Below are 13,585 nucleotides of genomic sequence, written 5' to 3'. Positions count from 1 at the left end.
CAATGCTAATCCTCAGCCTGATACATAGTAGGGGAAAGTCCTAAATCTGAAACATGGTTTTTTAATAGCATAATGATGCTGAATGGTTAGCATCATTACTTTTCTGAATTCCAGAGAAAAATTTTCTAAAACAATGTATGTTGAGACAAGGACATATTTATAGAAAAGCTAACGATTCTTTGCGGGTTCACTGCAGTTCCTTTGTTCTATTATATTCAGGTAAAATTTGTTAGTGTCAGGCGTTGTGAGGGGTGAAGATAGGAGTTAGAGTCAAAAAGAATTTTTTCAGTTTAAGGCTTTATTGGGAACTAAGGTTCCGGGCGACGTTCCGTGACTCAAGGAGGGAGTCAGAGAAGTCGCGCCCGGGTATGGTGGGATAGGGTTTTTAAGCTGTAGCAGTTCCGGGTTTAGGCTCCGGGTGGGTCTTTCTCTCGTGCCACGTTGTGCTGTCGCTCGGTAATTGGTTGACCTTCAGTTCGTTCTGGAGAGCCGCTCAGGGCTTTCCCTTGGATTGTGCTGGCGCTCCGTGATTGGTTTACCTTCAGTTTGTTCCGCGCGCTGGCGAGAGGGCCGCCCCCTTCCAGGGACATCCTAACATTCCAACCTCTTATTGGTGATAATGGGCGATGGATCTGATCTGGCTGCTTCCTGCGGTGTAAGGGCGAGGCCATAGTATGTGGGGTCTGAGGTTGGAATGCGGGAATAGGGCCGGACCACCATCTGATGAAATGCGACCTGGGAAACTTCATGAATTCGTTTCCGTAGGAAACGGAGAAAACAAGGTAAGAACATATTATACAGATAGCAACTAGTGGGGTGACTATGGGGAGGAGCCAAGTTAAGAGGGGTGATTGCCACCAGGAGGTTAGGGGGTCTGAGGATCCTGGGCGGGTGGATAGAGTTTTTTGGATTTCCTTTAGGTGTTCTATGTTGGTTTCAACTAAGCCTGATTCATTGAGGTAGTAGCAACATTCTTCCCTCAGGAACAGGCATGTTCCCCCTTTTTCTGCTGTTAGATCTAGGGCTCCTCGGTTTTGTAGAGTGACCTGTGATAGGGAGTTGATCTTACTTTGTAAGGCAGATAGGGAGGTTGCTGAGGCTTCTATTGCGATTTGGAGCCTGTCTGACAGGTCCCTGGAGGAGGTAATGGAGTGTGCAAGGGAGCCGGTCCCAATCTCGGCAGCCAATAGAGACGTGGCTAGGGACAGTCCGACCATTAGTGGGAGGAAAACGGCTCGTTTTTGGAGACGGGATTCGAGGAGTTGATGGAGTTCTTCCTGTCCGTATAGGGTGAGTTGGGGGATAATGGTGACTAGGAGACAGGTAAAAGCATTTTGGGGCATTTGTTTATAAGCTGTGCCATTACACCAATAGAATCCCCCTGGGGGAGGGTGGTGGCTAGGCATAGGCAGGGGGGAGGGGCAAGTTGGGGAGGCATGAGAGGAGTAGCATATTGGGTGAGACGTGTCGCTTTGAGGGGTCTCAGTGAGGATGGGAATCTGTAGAGAGATTTGACTTCTGGGGTGGTTGATGGAGTTAGTGGTGTTGGGAAAGGGGGTGGGTAATGGGACGGCTATTACTGGATCCCGCTGAAGGGATGCACAAAGAAAGCAGTGTGACAGGTTGGTTAAGCCTGAGTGGTTAAGCAGGATCGATCCTTGTCTGATTAATGTAAGCCATGAGAAGGGATGTTGTGCAGGGGGTGTCTGTAGTTGTGTGTTGAGCTGGTCTTCTTGGTCCGTGATTACTTGGGTAAGATCTTTAAGGTTGGAGAGGGAAGGAGACATAGAGGGCTCATAAGTTCGATAGATGGTTAAAGAGGAGATGGGGTTAGAGAAATGGCCGTTCTGATACAGTTTGCCCTTTATTCCGGTTTGCCAGCGGGTATCCCATGGATCAGGGACAGTAAGGGTAAAGTTGCCATTTTTTAAGCAGAAGCGGACTGTCCTTGGTCCTGTGAAGCAGTATAGGTTGAGCCAGTGTATGTTACAATAGTGATAGGGGCATCCTCCATATTGGTTGGGGGAGGTTTGGGAGCATATTTTGTCGGTTCGGTCATATAAAAAGCAAATGGTGGGAGTAATCCGCGTAGAGGCTTGGAGGGTGTTGAAAGAGGGGAATTTAAAGGTGACTTGATTTAGGCACCCAACAATGGGGCAAGGGGTAGAGGATATGATAGAGGTGTGTCCATTAAAAGTTTCGGATAGGTAAAAAAAACCCACCTATAGGAGGGTTGTGAGGGCATAAGGGGGATGATATTAACAAGGAGTAACAAGGGAAGTATCATCATGATATATAAGTATGGTTAGTAAAAAGGTAAAGGAGATTTTGACGGGGGAGAAATTGGAGAGTTCCCTGAAGCCAACAGTCGGAGACCCAGGAGAGAAATAAGGGGAGGGTGATGGGGTCGGATGAGTGGGAGAGTTGTAGCTCGTGTAATATTGTGAGTGTGAAGGTGAAAAACCGAGGGGAAGAATCCGTCATGAAGGGGCCTGTCGGGTTAGAGGGTGAGGGGGCCGGTTGGTTGGGAGGTCCACGACTCTTCTGGTATAGAGGGTAAAGGGGGGGCCCGTTTGAGGTCGGAGGTGTGAACCCACGGGGTGTGGCCCAATAATTTAGCAGCCGTGGGGGTTGTGAGTATGACTGTGTAGGGACCCTCCCGCCAGGGGGGCAAGGGTTGGTTTTTGTCTTACTCCAAGGAGCACTGAGTCTCCTGGGTTTACAGGTAGTGAGGGAGAGGAGAGATCGATGGGAGCTGGTAGAGTGAGGTCAGCGTACTGGCGAATCAGGTGTCGGAGCAGGCTGAGGTAAGGGAGATAGGCAGCCAAAGGAGGAGGATCTTTTGGTAGGGGTTGGGGTAACAGGAAGGGTCACCCGTATAGGAGTTCAAATGGGCTGAGGCCTGTGGGTCCTCGGGGAGCGGCTCAGAGTCGGGTGAGTGCTATAGGTAGGAGTTGAGGCCAAGAAAGCCGAGTCTCTATGGGGAGTTTAGTGAGATGGTCTTTTATGAGGCCATTGGCCCTTTCAACCTTACCCGAGGACTGGGGGTGGTGTGGTAAGTGGAGTTTCCAAGTGATACCCAAAGCTTTGGAGACCTGTTGGGTGACTGCTGAGATGAAAGCGGGCCCGTTGTCAGACTGTATCCTTCTCGGTAGACCAAAGCAGGGAATGATGTCCTTGAGTAGAATCTCAGCCACTGTGGAGGCCCCTTCAGATGAGGTGGGGAAGGCTTCTATCCACCCTGTAAAGGTGTCAATTATAGTAAGGAGATACCGTAATTTTTTGTTTTGGCATGTGAGTGAAATCTAGTTGCCAGTCTTCGCCCGGGAGATGGCCCTGCATCTGATGAGTGGGGCCTGGGCGCCTCATTCTCCCTTGGGGACTGACTGCGGCGCATGTGGTGCATTGTTGGTGTGTTTTGGCTATCAGCTGTCGTAGGTGGGGGTGGTACATAATGGGCTCAAGGAAGCGGAAGGAGGCCTCCGGCCCAATGTGTAGGGTTTTGTGGATTTTTGTTAGTAGGGAAGGGACTAGACTATTTGGGAGGGCCAGTCGGGGGCCCAGCATGATCCAGCCTGCGTTGGTGTGGGCATCGGGATGGGCCATGTATTGTTTTTGTTCATCTGGGGTATAATCAGGAGTTGTAGCTTCGGTGAGGATGCCCATAGGAACTGGGTCGAGAGAGAGAGCTGTTTGTCTGGCAGTGTTGTCTGCCTTGTGAATTCCTATAGTTATCTCTGTGGTTAGGGGTTGATGGCCCTTGCAGTGGACAATGGCCACTTCCTGTGAGAGTTTGAGGGCCTCAAGGAGTTTCGCCATGAGAGTTTGAGGGCCTCAAGGAGTTTCGTTGATGACGGGGGTACCCTTCGTTGTGAGGAATCCTCTTTCTTCCCATAAGTGGGAGTGTGTGTGTGCAATAAGGAAAGCGTATTTTGAGTCTGTGTATATTGTGACCCTTTGTTTCTGGACAATTGGGGAGCCCTAATGAGGGCTGTGAGTTCAGCCTTCTGGGATGTGGTTCCTGTGGGTAGTGTCTGGGTCTCTAGAGTTTGGTTTAATGTAACTACAGCATACGCTGCTCGTCGGTGGCCCTTGCAGTCAACTAGTGAGCTGCCGTCTACAAATAGAGTGAGATCAGGGGAAGTGAGGGGAAGGGCCTTTAAGTTAGATGAAGGTTTGGAGAGAATATCTATAAGTTCAGTGCAGGAGTGGAAGGGTGGCTGTGAAGTGTCTTTAGGGTTGATTTGTGGAAGTAGCGTGGCAGGATTGAGTCTGGGGGAGAGTTGGAGAGATATTTCAGGATTTTCAATAAAGAGCAGACGGAACAATTGTACACGTGATGGGGAGAGGTGTGCCAGGGCCTTATGTGTAAGGAGATCAGATAGACGGTGCGATGAAAGTACCATTAGGGGGCAGTGTAGGGTGAGTTTGAGTGCGTCTTGGGTTAGGGTGGCTGCTGCTGCAAGTGCTCTGAGGCAGGGTTGCCACCCCCTGATGGTAGGGTCCAGTTGTTTAGAAAGGTAGACGACAGCTTGTAACTTAGGGCCACACGGTTGGGTTAGGAGCCCTGTTGCAATTCCAGCCCTCTCATCTGTGTATAAGAGGAAAGGCTTTGAAACATTAGGGAGGGAAAGGACCGGTTGAGTGACTAGAGATGTGACCAGCCGTTGAAAGGCCCTTGCAACCGATCCTGGGCTGGAGAGTGGGCCTTGGGGGGTTTCTTTGGCTGCTTTGTATAGGGGAGCTGCGTGTATAGCAAAGTTAGGGATCCAGTGTCGGAAGAAGCCTACTAGACCCAGGAAGGAGAGGATTTCGTCTGCATTGGTAGGTGGGGACAGGGTCTGGAGGGCTTGGAGGCGATCTTGGGTTAGGGCCTTGGTAGTAGGTGTGAGTGAGACTCCCAGGAATGTGACTGCAGTAGTACAGATTTGGGCTTTGTGTGGGGAGACTCGATACCCCAGGTTAGCCAAGAAATTTAGGATTTGGACTGGATCTTGTTTGGTGTGGTAGAAAGAGGTTCCACATAATAGAAGGTCATCTACGTACTGTAGTGGAGTACAGTGACTGGAGAGTGGGGCTTTGAGGCGATCCCTGGCCAAAGCCTGCCCAAAGAGATGGGGACTATCATGAAATCCTTGGGGAAGTACCATCCATGTGAGTTGGCAGGCCAGAGAAGTGACTGGATCTTGCCATGTGAAGGCGAAGAGGAATTGGGATTCAGGATGTAAGGGAATGGTGAAAAAGGCATCTTTGAGATCAAGCATTGTAAAATGGGTCGTGGATGGGGGGATTTGGGAGAGGAGGGTATATGGGTTTGGCACTACTGGATGGATGGGAATTACAGCTTCATTGCTTATTCGGAGATCTCGAACTAGTCTATATGAGCCATTTGGCTTTTGTACAGGCAAGATTGGGGTGTTGCAGGGGGAATGACATGGGATTAGGAGGCCCTCCTTGAGTAGGGGATCGATGATGGGCTTCAGGCCTAGTCGGTGGGTGTGGGAGATTGAGTATTGGGGTCTAGACGGGAATTGTGATGGATTTTTGAGTCTAATGAGGACAGGTTGGTGATGGGTGGCGATTGTTGGGGTGGATGTATCCCATACGATTGGGTCTATTGGGAGGTCTGGGTGTGGGTTAAGGCTGTGGTCTGTGTCGTCCGTGATAACAGCCAGTAGGAGATGAGTGGGGGAGGGAGAGGAGCAAATAGCTGGTAAATGTATAGAGGCTCCTAATTTACGGAGGATGTCTCGGCCCAACAGGGGGATGGGGCAGGAGGGGATGACTAGGAAGGAGTGGGAGAAGTGGAGGCCATCCAGGCAGCAGGTGAGTACCAGTGTGCATGGGGGAATGGAGGGGGTGCCATTTATGCCCATGACCGAAATGGAGGATGGCGTGGTGGGGCTGGAATAGCTCGGCAGGACAGAATAGGTAGCCCCGTGCCCAACAGAAAGGAGATGGACTTACCCGCTACCTGGAGTTTTACCCTGGGCTCAGCGTGGGTCACCGGAGTTACTGAGTCTGGGCCTCGTCAGTTGTCATCCTCCATCTCCAGCAGTTGGAAGGCAGAGTCCAATCCGGGTGAAGCCTCGTCACGTGGAGGCATTGCGAGTCTGTCGTCCCTTGGGTTAGGACAATCGGATTTCCAGTGGCCCATTTGTTGGCACAATGGGCATGGACTGGTAGGCTTTTTGGGATGGGGACACTGACGAGACCAATGGCCTTCTTGGCCACATTTAAAACAAGGCCCCAGGGGGGGCCATGGTCCAGAGGGCTTTACTGCGGCTGGCCTCAGGGCAGCTACCAAGGCTTGGGTTTGTAATTGTACCTTTTGTTGGAGACGGGCCTGTCGCTGTTGTTCTTGAGCTTCCTCTCGGCCATTAAAAACTTTAAAAGCCATCTTTACCAGGTCGGCCATAGGGGTTTGAAGTCCGTCTTCGGTCCTTGTTAGTTTTCTTCGAATATCAGGGGCTGATTGGGAAATAAAATAGGTGGCCAATACTGTGGCCCCGGTGGGGGTGACAGGGTCTAGTCTGATATATTGGGTAAGTGCCTCCGTGAGCCGGCTAAGGAAGGCTGCGGGGCTTTCATGGGGGTCTTGTATTATTAAAGTTTGTTAAAATTTACTGATTTGTTTGAGGTTGCCCTCATGTCTGCTAGTAGGCATTGGATCATCTGGTCCCGGCGCCGGAGACCATTGCCTGCATGTTGGTCGTTCCAATTGGGATCGGCCGCCGGGACCGCATCGGCTCCTACAGGCATAGTGGGGTTGGTCATGTGGGTTTGGTCTGCATGCTCTCTGGCTGCGGCCTGGATGCGCTTCCTCTCCTCAGGGGTGAGGGTAGAGGTGAGGATCACATTAATGTCATGCCATGTGAGACTGTAGGCTTGGGCGGGGGATTGGAATTCCTTAATGTATTGGGTGGGGGTCTGCTGAGAATGACCCTAGTCGCTTTTCAATGGCAGACAAGTCTTGGAGGGAGAAGGGGATGTGAACGCGGACCAGGCCTTCAGGTCCTGCCACCTCACGGAGAAGTAAGATGGCCGCTGGGGTCTGGTCGCTGGGAGGGGCCTGAGCACGAGTTCGGGATGATATGGGAGGCGAGGGCGGGACGGCTGGAAGTTTGGGGTATGGAGGGGGGCGAGGGCCGGTGGGTGGCGTGGCTAGATCCTCTAAGGGGTGGGAGATCGGGGAAGTTGGTGAGGTGGGGTTATCGGGAGTTTGTGGGTGGGCAAGGAGCACACATGCAGAGGGGCAGGAGGAACATAGGTGGGGGCGAGACCTGAGGTCCCAAAAGGCCATAACATAGGGTATTTCTCTCCATTTTCCCAGCCGATGGCAGAAATTGTCCAGATCGGTTAAGATTTCGTATTGTAAAGACCCCTCAGGTGGCCATTGAGAATCATTATCTAATTTGTACTGAGGCCAGACTACAGTGCAAAGGCGGACGAGTCGGTTACGACGAGGTTCGCCTTGTAAGCCTAGGAGCCGGAAGTTTTTTAGCAGACATTGGAGGGGGGTAAGAGATCGAGGCGGTTTAGACTCGTTACTCCCCATTGGTGTGGCAAGGCGAGGCGTCCCTCGCATTGCGATAAGGGGCCTTGCGGTGTGCGGGCCTTGCGGCGTGCGGAGGAGAGGAGACTGACTTGCGAGATGTCTCTCGTGGGTGTCAGCCATAGCTGGAAGGGGGGGAAGGAGGGGTCTGTCCTACTTACCGGCTCCTGTAGGCTCTTGAGAGTAGGGTGGTTGGCATCTGGCTTGGTGAGGAGGGGGGAGTTCAGCCAAGGGAGGCGAGCTACCACCTCCTCCCGGGTTTCGGCACCAAATGTTAGTGTCAGGCGTTGTGTGGGGTAAAGACAGGAGTTAGAGTCAAAAAGAATTTTTGCAGTTTAGGGCTTTATTGGGTACTAAGGTTCCGGGTGAGGTTCCGTGACTCAAGGAGGGAGTCAGAGAAATCGTGCCCGGGTATGGTGGGGTAGGGTTTTTAAGCTGTAGCAGTTCCGGGTTTAGGCTCGGGTGGGTCTTTCTCGCGTGCCATGTTGTGCTGTCGCTCGGTAATTGGTTGACCTTCAGTTCTTCTGGAGAGCCGATGGGAGCTTTCCTTTGGATTGTGCTGGCGCTCAGTGATTGGTTGACCTTCAGTTTCTTCCTGCGCACTGGCGAGAGGGCCGTCCCCTTCCAGGGACATCCTAACAAAATTAAGAGTACTATTTGTATTAAAAACATTTTTCCAACTGCCCACCATTCTGAGCACATGCATGGACAGGTGTCTACAACAATGTTCACTGAATGGCATTCAGCAGTACTTTTAGGACTTAAGATAGCATTTTACGTTTCACCTTCATACTTTTCCCACATTATTTGAGTTGTTTATAATGATCGTGTGTCACTTATACACAATTAGTGCAATCAGTAAAAGAAAAATTTCCTCTCTCTTTGAGCGCAGTACACTTTGGGTTTTCTCTCCTCTTACAAAAAATATATATATTGGTCTGGTCTATTTTACAAGCCCCCTATAATCATTTTGTAAAGTCACATTACGTTCTTTTTTTTTTTCTTCTTACATAATTTTCAATTATCAATTACTATAGTACACTGCTGAGAGATAGTATACTTTCTAGATAAGATGAGTAGATAAGAGGACAGACTCTGGGGCCTGACTGCCTGTGTCCACTGGACTTACTCTGACCTTGGGCATGTACTTCGTTTCTTCGATTTCCTATTTGCTATGAACAATATCTACCTCACAAAATTAAGGAAGTCTCCCTGTGCAGAGGAAACATTCACAACAGTTCTCTGTGTTTACCATTGTAATGCTTTCTCTATTTTATTTTTATTTTAATAATATAAGCAAAATACATTCACTTTAGAAAAGAAGTAAATCTCAACTAAGCAAAAAGGACAAAAAAAAAAAAGATTTCAATCCCTTTACCTAGAAATAATTATATCTCATTGTGGTACTTTATGTATTTACTTATACCTTTATCTTAGTTTCCTTGTGTTGTGATTCAGGAAAAAAAAACTAGAAAGTACTTTTTCTTTCACATTTTCTTCAGGAAATTACCTTTTGACTAGGTATTAAAGGCACACAGTCGAAAAGTCAAAAGGTACAACAGGGTCTGTCTACACTGGAAGGTAAGTCTCCCTCCATCTCCAGCCACCACCCAGTTCTCCTCTCCGGAGGGAACAGATATGAACGAATGAATAAGTGAGTGAATGAATGAATACACTTTTTTGCTTCTAATACTTTCCTAATGGATTTTTTTAATGTTTATTTATTTATTTTGAAAGAGAGAAAGAGAGAGAGAGAGAGAGAATGAACAGGGGAGGGGCAGAGAAAGAGGGAGAGAGAGAATCCTAAGCAGGCTCCATGTATCAGCGCAAAGCCCTACGCACAGCTCAATCCCAGAAACCATGAGATCGTGACCCGATCTGAAATTGAGAGTTAGCTGTTCTACCAACTGAACCACCCAGGTGCCCCGTCCTAATGGATTTTTAAAATTGAAGTATAATTAACATACTTCAGGTTTCAGGTGCACATCATAGTGATTAGATATTTTCATACATTACAAAATGGTCTTCACAATAAGTCTAGTTACCATCTGTCACCATCTGTCACAAAATTACTACAATATTATTAACTACTTTCCCTGTGTTGTGAATTTCATCCCATGACTTACTTTATAACTGAAAATTTGTACCTCTCAAGCCCCTTCACCTATTTTGCCCAGCCCTACAACTCTTTCCCCCTTTCTGGTAACCACCAGTTTGTTCTCTGGGTCTATGAGTTTGTTTCTGTTTTGGTTGGTTTGTTTTGTTTTTTGTAAATTCCATATGTAAGTGAAATCATATGGTATTTGTCTTTCTCTGTCTGACTTATTTCACTTAGTGGAACACCCTCCAGGTCCATAAATGTTGTTGCAAATAGAAAGATTTCATTCTTTTTTATGGCTGAGTAATTTTCCTTTATATACATAGAATATATATCATGTATATATTGTAATATATAATATATATTGCTTCCATGTCTTGGAGATTATAAATAATGCTGCAATAAACATAGAGGTACATCTATCTCTTCAAACTGGTGTTTTCATTTTCATTTGGCTAAATACCCAGAAGTGGAATTGTTGAATCATATGACATTTCTATTTTTAATTTTTTTTTTTTTTTATTTTTTTTAAAAAAATTTTTTTTTTCAACGTTTATTTATTTTTGGGACAGAGAGAGACAGAGCATGAGCGGGGGAGGGGCAGAGAGAGAGGGAGACACAGAATCGGAAACAGGCTCCAGGCTCTGAGCCATCAGCCCAGAGCCTGACGCGGGGCTCGAACTCACGGACCGCGAGATCGTGACCCGGCTGAAGTCGGACGCTTAACCGACTGCGCCACCCAGGCGCCCCTCTATTTTTAATTTTTTGAGGAACCTCCACACTATTTTCCAAAGTGTCTGCACTGACTTATATTCCCACCACCAGAGCACAAGTGTTCTTCTTTCTCTACATCCTTGTCAACCCTTGTTATTTCTTATCTTTTTGTTTCTAGCCATTCTGATGGGTGTAAGGTGATGTCTCATTGTGGTTTTGATTTGCTTTTCCCTGATGATGAGTGATGTTGAGCAGCTTTCCATGTGTCTGTTAGCCATCTGGATGTCTTCTTTGACAAAATGTCTGTTCAAGTCTTCTGCACAATTTTAATCAGGTTGTTCATTTTTTTTGATAGTAAGTTGTATAAATTCTTTATATATTTTGAATATTAGTCTTTATTGGATGTATGATTTGCAAATATCTTCTCCCATTTGGTAGGCAGAAATTTGTTGTTGTTGATGGTTTCCTTCGCTGTGCCTAATGAATTTTTTTTTAATCACACTCATTTCTTCATGGAGAGGGCGGAGGAAGCAGTTTCATTTACCCACGGTCAACCACAGTCCAGAAGCAGATGATCCTCCTTCTGACATATCACCAGGTCAATAGCAGCCTAACGCTGTGTCACACGCCCACATCATTCACCTCACTTCCTGTCATCATGAAGGCATGTTGTCATCTCACATCATCACAAGAAGAAGGATGAACACAGGACAATAAGTTATTTTGAAAGAGAGAGAGGACCACATTCACATATTATTGTTGTATATTGTTATAGTTGCTCTGTTTTACATTGTTGTGGTTAACCTCTTACTGCGCCTAATCTATAAATTAAACTTTATCATAGATATGTACAATTAACCCTTGAACAATGCCAGCTTTACCTATGTGGGTCCACTTATACACAGATTTTTTTTTTCAGTAAATACAGTCCAGTACATATAAATGTATTTTCTCTTCCTTCTGAATTTCTTAATCCCATTTTCTTTTTTCTAGCTTACTTTGTTATAAGAATACAGTAAATAATATGTATAAAATAGACAACGTGTGTTAAGACCTTTATGTTGTTGGCAAGGCTTCCAGTCAAGAGTAGGCTATTCCTAGTTAAGTTTTTGGGGAGTCTAAAGTTATATGCAGATTTCCAACTGTGCAGGGGTCAGCCTTCCTGATCCCCCATGTTGGTGAAGGGTCAACTGAATGGGGTTTGGTACCATCTGCAGTTTCAGTCGTCTCCTGGAGGTCAAGGGATGGACCCCCTGCAGCTAAGCATGACTACTATATCTGACCAGTTCTTTTCCTTTGCCTTCTCATGAATCTTTGAGAAATTCAGGAGAGATCTTTGGCTTCCCCAGGCACAGTCTAAAAAGGAGTGGCTGCTCGCTCTAGCCTGGGGCCTTCCCAGATCATCCCTCCCTTATGATGTGGGGGAGATTGCTAGCCACAAATCTCCTCCACGTCCTCTCCAGACAGGATTTCAGGGTGGCACAGCCAGTGAACCCTCCTCCCCTCAAAGATACAAAGTTCTGAATCCATTTTTCTTTTATCAACCCTTAATGTGGAGTTTCTTTCTTATTGTAAAAGTAATAAATGCTCATTCATTTAAAAAACTGGCAGAAAACATATCACAATATGAAAAATAAAAATAAATGTTTGAATATGTGTAAATTCTACCATTTATAGAATTGGGGTTCATTTTTAAATATTAATACGGCTACTGAGCTACTAATTGAAAAGATACTAAAGCAAACAAAACAGGAGAGTTTACACCACATCTCAAAGTCACAATACAAAGAAGGGGGCGGTGAAAATGTCTTAAATGAGAATAGCCATTATTTTAGTCATTTTAATAAGCAAGATTCTAATGTGATATTTGGGCTAACTCAAAATTCCCTTACCCCGCGTCCTTTCTTGACCAGGATGGAAGTATTTGAGAGTGATAAATATACTCCTTGAGGGTTGAATTTTAAAGCACATCAGCTGTGCCAAATAATTATCATATGTGAAGCCTAGTCTCATTGCATTGTTGGCATGTGGTTTGCTGAGCTCCTTTGTAGAAGTTAGACAAGATGCTTGCCCCGCCTTTCTTTCTTTGACTCAGCCTCTTTCTATTAGACAAATCAGAAACTAAGATTGTCACTTCACAGAGAGAGGGAAGACAAGGAAGTCAAGCTGCCAGGGTAATTCAGATTCTGTGTGAGGACCGTGACTACGTGTGGCTAGGGGCTGGTTTTCCAAACAACTCAGTCGTCTTTTACAGCTACTCTAACTTAATAGCTCAATCAAGATAAAATGTTGTGAACATTTATAATAACAAGCCGGCCTCACTTATTTTTTGGAGTCAGATAACTCTTATTTGTTCACTATAAACAACTATTTTTTTAATCCGTGTTTATGTTATGCATAATAATGACCTGAACGCTTTCACATCGTTTCAAATGAAATATTCTGGGTTTTCTCCCAACCAGTCCAAAATAGTGAGATTTTTACTGCATCCAGTATTCCAGGAATTTGCCTTTTTTTTCCTTGTAGTTCTTATATACATTTTTAATTACACACGCTATGTGTCCATTGTAGGGGAAAAAAATGGGAAAAATAGCTATGTTTTAAAATATTTATAAGATTTGGAGGTCTGAACTTGAGCCAGAGGTGAGAAATAAAGTGAAGATATCTAACAGAGATATTTTTTTTTTATTAAAATTTTTTTTTTCAACATTTATTTATTTATTTTTTTGGGACAGAGAGAGACAGAGCATGAACGGGGGAGGGGCAGAGAGAGAGGGAGACACAGAATCTGAAACAGGCTCCAGGCTCTGAGCCATCAGCCCAGAGCCTGACGCGGGGCTCGAACTCACCGACTGCGAGATCGTGACCTGGCTGAAGTTGGATGCTTAACTGACTGCGCCACCCAGGCACCCCTCTAACAGAGATATTAAAGTGAAATTTGAGTTAATTTACCAAGACTTAGGTATTTAGAATGCACAGATTTATCAGACACCTTTATTTTACTTTAAAATGATTTAATGTAGGGGCGGCTGGCTGGCTCCGTCAGTGGAGCCTATGACTCTTGATCTCGGGGTTGTGAGTTCAAGCCCCACAGGTGGCATGGAGTTACTTAAAATTTTTAAAAATATCAATAAATAATATGATTTCATGTTGACTGTTATCATCAAAGTTGCTACTATTTTTTTCCTCTACTAACCAAATAAAGATGTTGACTAATT

General features: G+C 46.1%; 2 long non-coding RNA genes across 3 annotated transcripts in view; one reads left to right on the top strand and one right to left on the bottom strand.

Moving 5' to 3' along the window:
• The first annotated feature begins 382 nt into the window (after nucleotides 1–382).
• LOC125149512 (uncharacterized) overlaps nucleotides 383–13,585 on the top strand; it is a 73,436-nt gene continuing 60,233 nt past the window's right edge. For both annotated transcript variants that reach the window (XR_007145951.1, XR_007145950.1), the window contains exon 1: nucleotides 383–782. This is a non-coding gene — a long non-coding RNA (uncharacterized LOC125149512). The remainder of the gene's footprint in view (nucleotides 783–13,585) is intronic.
• LOC125149513 (uncharacterized) lies at nucleotides 3,109–7,945 on the bottom strand. Its single transcript, XR_007145952.1, has 4 exons — nucleotides 7,717–7,945; nucleotides 6,329–6,471; nucleotides 5,968–6,122; nucleotides 3,109–3,241 (listed from the first exon to the last, which is right to left on the bottom strand). It is a non-coding gene; the product is annotated as an uncharacterized LOC125149513 (long non-coding RNA).

This window comes from Prionailurus viverrinus, chromosome D3 (assembly GCF_022837055.1).
Source record: "Prionailurus viverrinus isolate Anna chromosome D3, UM_Priviv_1.0, whole genome shotgun sequence".
Taxonomy (NCBI): Eukaryota; Metazoa; Chordata; class Mammalia; order Carnivora; family Felidae; genus Prionailurus; species Prionailurus viverrinus.
Note: the sequence above shows the minus strand (reverse complement) of the source record. Positions and strands in the feature narration are given on the sequence as shown.